At 47.0% G+C, this 13,322-nt stretch overlaps 1 protein-coding gene across 2 annotated transcripts in view; it reads left to right on the forward strand.

Moving 5' to 3' along the window:
• The first annotated feature begins 8,282 nt into the window (after window positions 1–8,282).
• Window positions 8,283–13,322, forward strand: part of SHOC2 (SHOC2 leucine rich repeat scaffold protein) — a 69,478-nt gene continuing 64,438 nt past the window's right edge. The window contains exon 1 of one of the 2 annotated variants that reach the window (XM_080347883.1): window positions 8,283–8,360. The gene's annotated coding sequence lies outside the window, so the exon portion shown is untranslated. Of the gene's footprint in view, window positions 8,361–8,403; window positions 8,439–13,322 lie in introns of those variants that run through there. The other variant, XM_080347882.1, reaches the window with a different exon arrangement.

A 13,322-nucleotide genomic window follows, 5' to 3' on the forward strand; every position in this document is an offset into this window, starting at 1 on the left:
TCTTACAGCTAGCTTCCAGTCTCTGAATCAGAACAATCTTTTTGTACAGCACCCCGCACACAGGAGCAAGACACACTACCTGCACACTACCACAATAAGAATAAATATTAGAGTTGCTTGCACTTACTCTGGGCACAAGGAGTTTCTTGATGTCCTTCTGGAAGGTCATTCTGCACCTGAATGATCTCGTTTTCAGGGTTTTTTTTCCAGAAATCCTCAAGTGAAATCTTTCTTTACAGGTGCACTCTTTGTATCACCTGGCTCCCTGACTGAGCTGGCATCATTGTTAGGGTTGTTCTTTTTGTTTCCCGTAACTGAACTGTAAGATTACTCATTTCATACTATTTTCTGATTTGTTTTATTGTTCATCCATCTCTTTCCTGCAGGAAAGAGCAATTTATGTAATGATTTCACTGTGGAATTGACTTCAGGCTTTACTGCTATTTGTCACCATTCAGGAAATCCATCCCTGGCTCCAGGAGAACACTCAGTCCCTCCTGATAGCCTGGAAGAGGGAAAGAAAATAGATACCAGAGCTGCAGCTATTAAGACCAACAGGCAAATATTTTATTCCAACTCAATTTTCTCTTCAGTAATTACTTCTAAAGAATTTTTTATCTTTGTGAGAATATGAATGAGGGCTTCTTTGTTTCTTTTCTTGAGGACTCTCCTGTTCTGTTGATCTTCACTTTTTCCCACATTTCAGACAGTGGAGCTTGCAGCAATGGCAAGATGTAATCCCGAGTAAAACTGCTTCTGCCCGTGCCCTTGGTTAACCTGCTGGCAGTGATACTTGCCTGGGCATGGGGCAGCTGGCTTTTTTACACAGCTCAGCATGGATGTGCTGCCACTCCCAGTCACATTTAGGACACAGTTGAATTGTTTACAGTAATCTTAAAAAAAACCCTCGTAATAAAATTGTTCTGCCTTCCTGGGGCCACCACTCCCAGAGACCTTTTCCTTTCCTTGGCGACTGCAGGAGCCTCTTTGCTTTGGCTTCACACCTTTAGCAGCTAAAACTGATAATGTACAGAACTTTGAGCTGTCTCTTTGAAGGACAGGCTACAGTGCTAGCCTGTTGTGGCTGGTGAGGACTGGAAGATCCGAGAGGACCATGGGGCAGTGGAAGCCTGTTCCCTGTTTTATGCAGAATGAGGGCAGGATATGCCCTTGTATGAAGTTCAGTAGAGAAAAACTTGGGCTACACTCGCAGTCCTTCATACCGTGCCACACCAGTCAGCCTGGTACTAATCTTCATGGACCTTTGGAGGCATGAAATGACACGCAGTGTAAATAAAATCTAAGCCACACCATACCAGCTTATCAATGCCAGCCAGTTCTAGAATGCTGACATGAGAGCCAAGTGAAACAGGTACAGCGGTAGGAGATGTCGTGTACCACCTGCAGGCACACAGAGCTACACCCCTCGCGCAGCACCGGAGTCCAACAGCAACGTGTGGCATCAGAAAAGCTGCTGAACCCACGGCCACTTAGGCTTGAATGCACTTTCCTGGGGAGGAAGTGGCTTTTCCCTTGGAAAGCCCAACTCCCCAGGGTCCACATGAGGTCAATGGAAAAAGTGATTTTTTCAGAATATGATTCAGAGTGCCTAAGCACAGGCTCATCTTATTGACTACAGAGAAGGCTTAACCTCTGTAGATTTAAACTAGCTTTTGTGAATACCCATCCCCTCTCTCCCCTTGGTTTTGGGAATCATGCTAGTCCTGAACATGGTTAGTCCTTGGTGGGCACGCTGCCTACTGAAATCCAGGTGCTGCAGAGCCAAGCTAAAAGATGCTTATCCACCACAGCACAGAATGTCCTGTTGGATCCTGCTTTGTCCTTTTGTGTTTGCCTGGGTTGTCAGAAGTGGATTTGCAAGTACCAGGGAACTCAAGAAAGGTTGTTTTCTTTAAGGATGGCATGACCAGAGTTGGAATAATCAGCATCTGTTTCAGTTTAACTGAGTTTTTCATTCCAGCCTTTCTCCCCTTTCAAAGTACAGACAACTGAAGCCTTTAATTTGCCCTTTCACTGTAAAGTAGGAATTTCTAACAGCTTATACTATCCTGCCTAGAATATCTACACTAGAAAATACAGTTTATTGTCTGTTGTGAATGAAGAAGCTTTTGCTTGTTTCTGTTGTTTGTAGTGTTGACTTTGAAAGATAAATTGTTTGAACTGGTTGACTCTCCGTTTGTATAACTGAAGATTAGCTTGCTTGATAGCCTGCTGGATTTGCAGTTTTCCCTTGCACTAAATAAACTGAAGAACTGCTGGCTCTGGGGCAGTTAGGACACAGCACATACTTGAAAAAGTTTGTATGCATACAAGTAAATACAAGAAAATAATGTGATGCATAGCATTTTGGATGTGCTGTTTCAGCATTGGTATGTCCTGTCTTTCCACCTGGAGGAGCTCCTGTAAGACCTAAGAAATCTGTTTAAAAAATTGCTAACAACTTGACAGATGTAGAGAGGTGGCTACTGAGTTGAAAGTTTACAACCCTAAATCACGCTGCTTGGTTTTGAGAACATAGGTACCTTAATCAAACTCTGTGCTTTTATCATATGCTTGCTTTGTAGAACCAAATGGAGGAAAAAGCAAAACTAATTTCTTGTCAGTCAAGTAAGCAGACCTGACTCTGAACACATAAAAGGAACAGACAGTAAAAATAGCAACATCTTACTGTACTGTAGTCCTCCAAAAGAGAACCACATTTTGAGGTTCCCCTTCTTTGTATCCTTCTTTTTATTGCAACAGCATCTCACACCAAGCAAAAGCTTTCACTCTGGTGGGGCAGTCTCTGTTTTCAATGTGATGGATTTGCCAGCTGCTCTGCTGCAGTATTGGCTTCTAGACATTGACAAGGGCTCTGAATGTCTATGTGAATCCTCCAGATACAGTTTTGGTGCTCAGCAACTTGTCTCTCCCCTTCAGCTCCTGAGTTATTCCAACTCTTCCAGCCTTCCCAGTTTTTGTATGCTCATAATAAAGGCAGTGGAGCCAAGGTGACTTTCAAGGGGAAGAGAGAAAAGCAATGATGAAGGCATACACTATTTTTGGGATTGGTGTGATGGTCACAAATTGAAATGGGCTTTCTTGTGCCATCAGCCTTCACAACATGCTCCCCCAGAACAACTAAACCCATTGCAACCCTTCACTAAGAGACTGAAGCCAAACCTCTGGCAAACCGATGATTCAAGAGAAGGGAAAGGAGTAGGACAGGGCAGCCTGGGTAGATTGAGATGTAGAGGAGAGGAAGAGAAAACCTAAGACTGGGAATCTGGAGGTTTAAGATGTGACAGAAGGAAACTGAGGTTCACAAAGAAAGTGGAACTGGGACTAGAGGAGTTTTATGCTGAGACTGGCTGGCAAGGAACTGGCAGCAGGAAAGGGACAGAATACACAGCAGAATTCAGCTTCTCAGTACAAGGAGATGAGAAGGAAGAGACAGGAAAGTCGGGAGATCGGCAGTGAGATGAAGAACCAGACGAGACTGAACTAGGACCTGGTGTGAGGAACCAAAGTTGGAGGCTCTGTTGGAGGATGAGAAAGGAGAGACAGCCTGGGGAAGGAACCGGTGATGGATGTCTGAAAGCGGAGGTCAGGCAGAGGGAAGGCAGTGCGGTATTGGGGAGAGCTGCGGGAGGCAGCCCCACGCAGAGCAGAGGGGCGCGAGGGTGGCGAGGGGCGCAAGGGGACATCCTGAATTCCAGAGCTGGAAGGGGCACAGAGCTTCCCTGGGGCTTGGCCTTCACCTTGGCTCAGCCAGCAAAGAATCTGCCTCTTGTGCTGTCTGCCCCAGCCTGCAGTACAGAAATGACCAGAATTGGGTGTCCTTGGACGAGGCGGCGGCAGCTGCCTGCCTGGGGGAGGAGAGCGGGTTTCTTGTAGTTAGATGACAAAAATTTTACAGTTGGGAGGAGGTAGTGAAAAGGCCACATGACCAAGAGATAAAGGGCCAATTCATTAGTCTGGCAGCCACTAAATTAAAAAAAGGCAAGTGGGGCTATTATGTCAGAGGTATCTGAATTCAGTCAGGGATGATTCTGATGTTGCTAGATTGATCTTGTGGTCAGCTTAAGCAAGCTTAACTAATTAATTGCTTTATTGTAGTTCCTTGTGTAAGAGCTATCTCCTAATAAATCACACTGCTTTGTAGAAACATGCTTGAAACAACTATGCAAATACTAAATAGCCTGAGGAATGGTCTTATGAATCCACTGAATAATCCAAATTCCAACAATCATCCCCCTGCGCTGCTGGTCCAGTTGGAGGATAACAATTTGCTGTTGCTATCGGTTTCTCTTTGAGCTGGAGAGGCAGAGGTCTGCGTTGGGCACACAAAGGTACCAGCACGGCTGATGACCCATAGAGGTGCTGCAATGCTGCGTGGTCCTGCACCGACAGTTGCCCTTCTCAGGAATGCAGGAAGTGCTACAGGTATTAAAGGAACGTTATGACAGTTGCAAAGCCAAGCATTTAGAAGTTGGGCAATGTCCAAATGAAATTGTCAGTGAAACCTTAATTCAGAACCTGTACTCATGTAGGTTATGAAATGCTCGTTAATTATATTTCCCTCCTGTTCATTTCAGTGTGGATGGCAGTAATTCATGATCCCCACACACTTCTATGGGTTTTCTGCAGCAAGAGAGTCTGAGGAACCTCTGACTTACTGTCTGTGGGTCTGTCTTAAGGAGAGGTACTCAGCTGCAATACCACAATGTTCAAAACACAGGCTTGTCAGCGTTGTCTCCTGATGCTGAGGCCCTTAACTAACACTTCTAAGAATTATGGCTCTCACACTCACCTTCTACACTGGGCCAGGTCTGTGTTGATGAAGATTTGGGGACAAACAGTGCTGATGGAGGCTGGGAGTAGTTTGGAGCTGAGCTCTCCAGCATCCAGTAGGAGGGTGCAAAATTAACTACTCTATTTGTGCAGATTAAAAACAAATCTTGCATGTATGAATTTTGCCTTTGCAAAAATGTCTGTTAGTACTGATTGTTGGCACAAGTATTACCGTGGTATTGGTCTAATATCATAAGACATATTTAAGGAATTGCAGCAGAAGGGTGGAGTTATCAGTGTAAATTTCTTCGCTGATTCCTTGTCTAGTGACAATTGTCCTGCTCTGCTTTATATTGGCTTTTCACAGTATCACAGTATCACAGTATGTTCTGGATTGGAAGGGACCTCAAAAGATCATCTAGTCCAATCCCCCTGCTGGAGCAGGAACGCCTAAGTGAGGTTGCACAGGAACATGTCCAGGTGGGTCTTGAATGTCTCCAGAGAAGGAGACTCCACAACCCGCCTGGGCAGCCTGTTCCAGTGCTCTGTCACCCTTACTGAGAAGAAGTTTTTTCTCAAATTTAAGTGGAACCTCTTGTGTTCCAGCTTGATCCCATTGCCCCTTGTCCTATCATTGTTTGCCAACGAGAAGAGCCTGGCTCCATCCTCATGGCACTCACCCTTTATATATTTATAAACATTAATAAGGTCACCCCTCAGTCTCCTCTTCTCCAAACTAAAGAGACCCAGCTCCCTCAGCCTTTCCTCATAAGGGAGGTGCTCCACTCCCTTAATCATCTTTGTTGCCCTACGCTGGACCCTCTCCAGCAGTTCCTTGTCCTTCTTGAACTGAGGGGCCCAGAACTGGACACAATATTCCAGATGGGGTCTCACCAGGGCAGAGTAGAGGGGAAGGAGGACCTCTCTTGATCTACTAACCACCCCCCTTCTAATACATCCCAGGATGCCATTGGCCTTCCTGGCCACAAGGGCACAGTGCTGGCTCATGGTCATCCTGTTGTCCACCAGGATCCCCAGGTCCCTTTCCCCTACACTGCTCTCTAATATGTAATTTCCCAACCGATACTGGAACCTGGGGTTGTTCCTGCCCAGATGCAGAACTCTACACTTTTCCTTGTTAAATTTCATTAGGTTATTCCCCGCCCAACTCTCCAGCCTGTCTAGGTCTCGCTGGATGGCAGCACAGCCTTCTGGCGTGTCAGCCACTCCTCCCAGCTTAGTGTCATCAGCAAACTTGCTGATAGTACACTCCATTCCCTCGTCTAAGTCGTTAATGAATATATTGAATAATACTGGTCCCAGTACTGACCCCTGAGGTACTCCACTAGATACTGGTCTCCAACTAGACTCCGCACCATTGACTACCACTCTCTGGCTTCTCTCCTTAAGCCAGTTTGTAACCCACCTCACTACTCTATTGTCTAGACCACACCTCTGCAACTTAGCAACTAGGATGCTGTGGGAGACTGTGTCAAAGGCTTTACTGAAGTCAAGGTAGACCACATCCACGGCTCTGCCATCATCCATCCACCTTGTAACATTCTCATAAAAGGCTATGAGGTTGGTCAAGCATGACTTACCCTTGGTAAAGCCATGCTGACTGCCCCTAATAACCTTCTTATCCTTGATATGCCTTGAGATAGCACCAAGGATAAGTTGTTCCATTACTTTCCCAGGGACAGAGGTGAGGCTGACCGGTCTATAGTTACCCAGGTCCTCCTTCTTGCCCTTTTTGAAGACTGGAGTGACATTTGCTTTCCTCCAATCCTCGGGCACCTCTCCCGTTTCCCAAGACTTGGCAAAGATGATGGAGAGCGGTCCAGCAATGACCTCAGCCAGCTCCCTCAGCACTCACGGATGCATCCCATCTGGACCCATGGATTTATGGATGTCCAGTCTATTTAATTGCTCCTTAACCCAGTCCTCATCAACTAAAGCAAGCTCCTCCATTGACCTGGCTTCATCTGGGGTCTCAGGGGTACAGGGCTCCCCAGGACAGCCTCTGGCAGAGTAGACAGAGACAAAGAAGGCATTCAGTAATTCTGCCTTCTCTGTATCTTCTGCCACCAGGGCACCCACCCCATTCCTCAGTGGGCCTACACTGCCTCTGGTATTAGTTTTATCCGCTATGTATTTGAAAAAGTTCTTTTTGCTGTCCTTGACCCCTCTCGCCAGCTGTAATTCTAAGGATTTTCAGTTTTATGTTTCATCATGAAAAGAGCAAACCAGTTTTTTCTGAGTATAAATAACATTTATAACATTTTTTTTAGATTTCTAATGATATTTTTGAAAGCAAAGCAAGTAGAAATAGAAGTAAGATTTCTAACAGAACTAGAGTACATGTAGCATGTATCTTTGTACATAGTTCCCTAATGCTAAAGACACAAAGAGCCTGAGAAAATTAAAGTACATAGTCAACAAAACATTCAGATCTGCCCTGTGCACGGTGAACTCACACTATGATCTTTAATATAGAATATATAGTTGTATATGTGTGTTCAAATAAGCTACACATGGAAAAATTCTTTCAGACTCCAGGTTTTTCAGGGCAAAGTATTTCCATGTCTTGCAGGGGACTGGTGCACTGAAGGTTTTATTGAGTAATAACAACAAACAAACATCCAATCATTGTAAGAAATATGGTCATTAGGAAAATTATACCTGGTTTCTGCCCTGTGACTCACTACGCCAAAAAGCCAATTCTGCTTTTAATGCTGCTCAGCATTTATCAGTAAAAAAGCGTATAACCACATTGAGCTGTCTGGTTTGCCAAAGAATCCCACAAAGGAAACTGGCAGAACCCAAATAATCAGATGTGAGTAGCCTTGTTTCAGTGAAACTAGCCCCGACGGCTGACAAAACTTGTGAACAACCGATGGAAACAGCACATCTGATATAGGAAACGGCTCCCAAATTCACCCATGGTTTTGACTGTGCTGGGGTGTCGGCTTTGTCTTTCAGGTACGGGTGACCCATGGCAGGAGCGGGGTGATGCACGTACAGCAGCGAGAAGCGACATTTCACATGAACTCGTTATATTAGAATTTCTGATCCCGCCTGTCCTGGGGGGCAAACTCTTCAGTTAAACAGCGGCCTGGGGGGAAAGCAGCTCCTGTTTGTAACACTGCAATGAGCTGCTGTCAGAAACAGCCTGCCCTCACTGAGGGAAAGCTGGACAAGTTTCTCCTCCGTGTCGCAGCGGTGACGTGACCGAAGGTTTCACCGGGACGCGCGGGGGCTCCGGTGTGAGGCAGCGCGGGCCTGGCTGCCCGGTGAGGTGCGCGGTGTCTCACGGGACCCCGAGATAAGCCGCAGGGACAGCGGGCGCCCTGTCCGAACGCGCCTCGCTGCCGCTCCCGCCCCGGGAGGCCGGTGCGGCCCGTCGGGCCGCCTCGCCGTCGCCAGGGGCAACCGGGCCACTTCCGCCCGCCGCCAAGATGTCGGCGGCGCCGTAACCTGGAAGCGGTCGGTGGCCCCGCGCCTCGGCGGCCCCGCCCCCGTGGTGCCGCGGGAGGTCTGTGGGCGGGGAGTCCCGTGACGGCTCGGTGCGCACAGACGGTGGCCGGCAGGGGCGGGCGGGGAGGGGGGGCGAGCGCGCCGCGGGAGGATGGCGGAGCCGCACGGTACGGGGCGGCCGGGCGGGGGACGCGGTGGGCCGGGGGGCGGCGGGGGCGGCGGGGCTGGGCTCGGGGGCGGCGGGGCGCGCTGAGGCGGCGGCTGACAGCGGGCGGGGTGGGCCTGGCGGCGGCCGGGGGCGGCGGCGGGAGGCCGCGGGCACAAAGGCGGGGAGGGCCCGGGTGGCAGGTACCCGGGCCGGGGGGCGCCCCGTGCCGCCCCAGCGGGGGCTCGGCGGCGGGGCAGCCCAGCCCAGCCCAGCCCAGCCCGGCCGGGCTCCGCGCACCGTCACCCGGCGAGTGTGTGTGTGTGTATGTGTGCCTGCCTGCCCCGGCGGCTGCAGCCCCGCCCGGCCGCCGCGGGGCCCGGGGCAGGTGGGGCGGGCCGGGCCGGGGCCGCCCGCTGCGTGCGGGGGGGCGAGGGTGGCCGATCGTCCCGCCGGGCTCGGCGGCCGGGGCTGCCCCGCTCCTCCGGGCTGCCGGGGATGGCATCGACCAGCCACCGCCACAACAACAACAAAAAAGAGAAAGAAAGGAGGAAGCTCCGCTTTACAGCCTCACCTCTTCTCCTCCCCTTCAGCCGCGGGTACCGAGAGCTGGGGAAGAGAAATTTAAGAGGCTTCGCGTGTGTGCGGTGGCTCTGACGCTCAGGGTAATGATTACCGGCGTCCAGGGTAATGATTACATCTGCCGCTGTGTGCCAGGGCTGTCCCCCACCCTCCCGTGCAGGCGTGAGGCTCCTTTCCTGTTTCACCCCATGGATTTGGTGTGGCAGCTCAGATGGAGCCGAGGAGGCAGAACCTCCTTTCCTAAGCCGTCACCTTCCTGCCTAGCCAGGTGATTTTCCCCGTATTTAAAACGGAGAGGCGTCCCAGAGAAAGTGGTGTGACAGCTTCCCGCCTCTATCTGTGGCTGCAGAAGGTGTTTTCACCAAGTTGTACGTATCTTTCTCTAGGAAAAGGTTAAAAAGCTGTAGTAACCTTAGCTGAGGTGAACGGCCCTGTTGACTAAAATTGCAACTGTGCATGAGCTGTACAGAAATTCAGCAGAACCGAAGTTTGGTGAAACTGTGTTGCTGTTTAACTTTAACGCCTTATTTACGAGCAGGTACGGAGATGGAAAAGAATGTCGCAATGTGTGAGAAAACAGTTACAAAGTACTGAAATAGCAATAGCAATTTTTAACTCAGGTATTTGAGGTGGGACTATGGAAGCATACGTTTTACTGAGTTCTGCACATGTGCAGACACTTTTGAGGCAAAATATTCATGACCAAGGAGTTGTAATTGTGTGTATTGTCATTGCTGCAGTGCTCAGTTGGGATTTTTTTGACTGTCAAAATAGAGATTAGGCTGGTTTTAGTAATTACCTCAGGGTCTTAATTTTCTACTGTTTCTTGTCTGCATGTTTGCCTTTCTACTTATTGTTTCTTCTTTTTGCCTTCTAAACTGTGTTTTTTATAATCACTAGTCATTATTGGATGCTTCTATTTATAAAGTCAAGGGCTTAAAGTAGGTGGTGGTCAAATTAAGTCACACTTATTTACAGCCATATTTCAGGCATATGTTGTGTGATGATCTTGATATAATCCTAGCCTGGTTTTGGGAAAGATTTACTGTATCCTATGAATTTGTTATTACACTGTTGTGCGTATATTTTAATTTTAGTAACACCCTTATCCTCTTAATTCCTGCTGAATTATTTAGCTTTGACTGTTTTGCTTTTCTGTGTAATTATTCTTTGCTGTGGATGAGTAAAATGAGAGATTATTTTAGTAATTTAAAGCTGGATTCCTTTTAATTTAGGCTAATGTTTGTCAGCCATAAGGTTGTCTGTATGTGTGGTAAGGCAAAACATGTACATCAGGCAAAATTAATTTTATGTATAATCTTGTAGTACAGAAAGATAATTCCAGACAAAGCTTTCCTTGTGTCCACAGCCTTCCTTTGAGGAATAATGAGGCATCCTCAAAGAGGATGCTGTCTTCTGCCACATTCCTTTATTCTACTCTTTTTAGAAATGTTAAACAATCCCCAACATTTTTTCTTAGGGGTGATGCTGAGGGTAGGATTGATAAACAGTGCTGATTGCGAATAGCTGCTGTTCCCAGTCTAGTTTTTCCTTCCCAGAGTGACATATCTGTAAGGCAGGAGGTGCTGGGAGGGGCGTTCCTTTGTTATGATGACACTTAAATCGCACTGACGGGTATATTCTCCTCCAGGAATTCTGTGTGATTGGAGGGATTCTTTCAGACGACGAATATTTTCTGCAGCTGTGTTCCTGCACTCTTAGCCTATGTACTGAAATTAGTTGCTCTGAAGATCGTTGTTCGTGTGCCTTTTAGGAAACCCTTGGATTGATTGTTACTTGGCTGTGGCTTTCTAGAAAAGAATGTTTCTGCTGAAGTGGCGTATGTGTGACAGTCCTGGCTGGTCACCGTGCGGGCTGGCTGCTGCCGACCTCTGTACAGCACCCACGAAAGAGGTGGATGTATGTGCTTGCATGTGTGCATGCTCCTCGGGCATGTTAATTGAATTAAGGCTGCTAAAGTATCTTCTGTTTGTTACAAATGAGAAGGATTCGCATTTTGTGATCCCTTCTTGTCAAGGCTGACGAAGCCCTGTGAATAACTGGGCTCTCTCTTGGGAAGGCTTAGCGTGATGATGAGGAAACAAAACCACGTTCAGAGGTCTCAGATGTTTCCGAAATACAATCGAGGAGAATTTGTCTGGGTGCTAAAAAGGAACAGTTTCTTTTCAGCAGCATCGTGTCTGAAGAAAGATGAAAACTTGCGTGTGTGGAGGGGGGACGGCAGCACTCGCCCCGTCCCCTCGCCCACCACAGCCATGGCCGGCTCACCCAGCGCCCACCTCACCCCGGCCCTCCTCCGCGAGGGATTTCGGGTGTCTCCTCGCCCTGTCGCTCAGCTTGGCTTTCGGCATTTCCCACCCAAAGGCTCCTTGCTTTTTATGTTTTTGTGTGTGGCAGCTTTGTGGATGCTCTTAATTGAAACGAGGCTTGCTTTCCTCTCCGTCATTGCAATACCTTGTGTTTATTTTTACTGCGTGCAACTGCATCTCAGGAGATATTTCTGTGTCTCTTTTTCTAGTGAGTTTATGTGTGTGTGTGTGTGAGAGAGAGGGGGCTGGGAGGACACAGCAGTGCAGATTAAACAGCCAGTTGTAACTAGATGGTAGAGAGAAGAACCCTTGTTTACATTAAAATTGTACGGGCTGATGTATCTGGTCTGTTTGATACAGTAGTCTTGCTATGTTACAAAATGTACTGGGATAAAATGTAACAGGTTGTATAATAAGCAGGTAATGTTTGCAGTATTAGCCATTGACCTTAATTTGCTTATTTTTGCTGCATTACTTGGGCTTGACTGTGTTGTGAAATGCACATAACGTACTATTAAGTCTGGGCATCCTCCAGCACCAAAATTGGTTCAATAAAGTCATTTTCAGTATAGCAAAACAGTGGTATCTGAGTAAAAAGGGAATTTTAATTACTAAGAATTTTTCTGTCATTAATCTCTAAGTAAGGGATATGTTTTGTACAGAAATTATGCAGTGTTTATAATTTCCTTTAAAAAAGTGATTTTATAGTGGGTAGTTAATTTTAGACTGTTTTAAAATCGTTGCAGTCTAAGAAGCACTTTATCTGTATTACTCTACAACAGAAATACGTATGAGAAGAGAGCCTCTGGTATGATTGTAGACACACTGATCAGCCTGAGAATATGTTAAGAGGCTGTGAATTGGTGTAGATAAATACTCGGAGGCATGGTCGAAGAACTTCTTAAAACAATCTGGCATGCCTGTACACTTGATTCTTTTAGCATTGTTTTACTCTTAAGGTGGACACATAAAAAAAATAGGAAAGGCTTGAACGTATGTGTTTGCTTCTCTACAAAAGTGTTGCACGTTCACTCTGAGGAATACAGACATTAGATCCTAATTTGCACGCCTGCCACCCTTTTTGTTACAAAAAGTACTGGAGAGTATTTTTTGGCACAGGAATCTGTATCTGATTCTTTTATTTATGATTTTTTAGCGTAGTTGAAAGTTTGCTGCTTGTCTGTCAGCAGTGTTGGAGTTTTGCAGCCCTGGGTACATGAGCTGTGCCCCAGCCCAGTTGTTAATCTTGAGAAACAGGCGACTGGTGCTCCCAGTAAATTGGTTGTAGCTTGCTATTACCCTTTCCATGCTAATCCTCTACAGGCTTCTGTGTCCTAAAGTGCATCATATTCTGCCTGTGAGGAAGATGTGTGGAGCGATCCAGCAGACACTATTTCCATGGAGCCCTGATGATCCCGTAGATATTGTATCCGGTTCAGTGGACCTGCCTACCCTGTGGTCAGCGGGGTTTTGTTACACATGCATCCTAATTGTTCTTTCTGTTGGCATTGTACACAGACTGAAGGGGCTGTGCACCAATGCAAATAGCCTTTCTAATACCTTACGCATTTGCATTATAATGGCTTCATAAATATTACAGCACATCTCAGTTCACTCTCTCACTGCTTTGGCTGCTGGGGTTTAAAATAGGTTCTTTCTGTAACACAGATCTTGTTTGGGTTGGTGTTGCTTTGGAGAGGGGTCCTGAAGTGTATCTGTGTTAAGAAGGGAGGCCTGTTTGTGATGAGGTGCAATTTTAACTCATCTGTGTTCTAGTCTCCCACTCCATTGAGCCCACAGGTTAGTACAGGTGCTTGGAGGAAAAAAAATTAAACCTTGGGTAGTTTTTCACCAACAATTTCTAAAATCACTATATTTGGGCTTGCAGAACATGTTTGTTTGAGACCTGGTTTTGCATTTATTTCCGGAAATCCTATAGGTGTCTGTGAGAATATTTTATGCATAAGGAATGCGAAATATTGTGCCACTAGTGT

Source organism: Nesoenas mayeri (assembly GCF_963082525.1).
Source record: "Nesoenas mayeri genome assembly, chromosome: 7".
Taxonomy (NCBI): Eukaryota; Metazoa; Chordata; class Aves; order Columbiformes; family Columbidae; genus Nesoenas; species Nesoenas mayeri.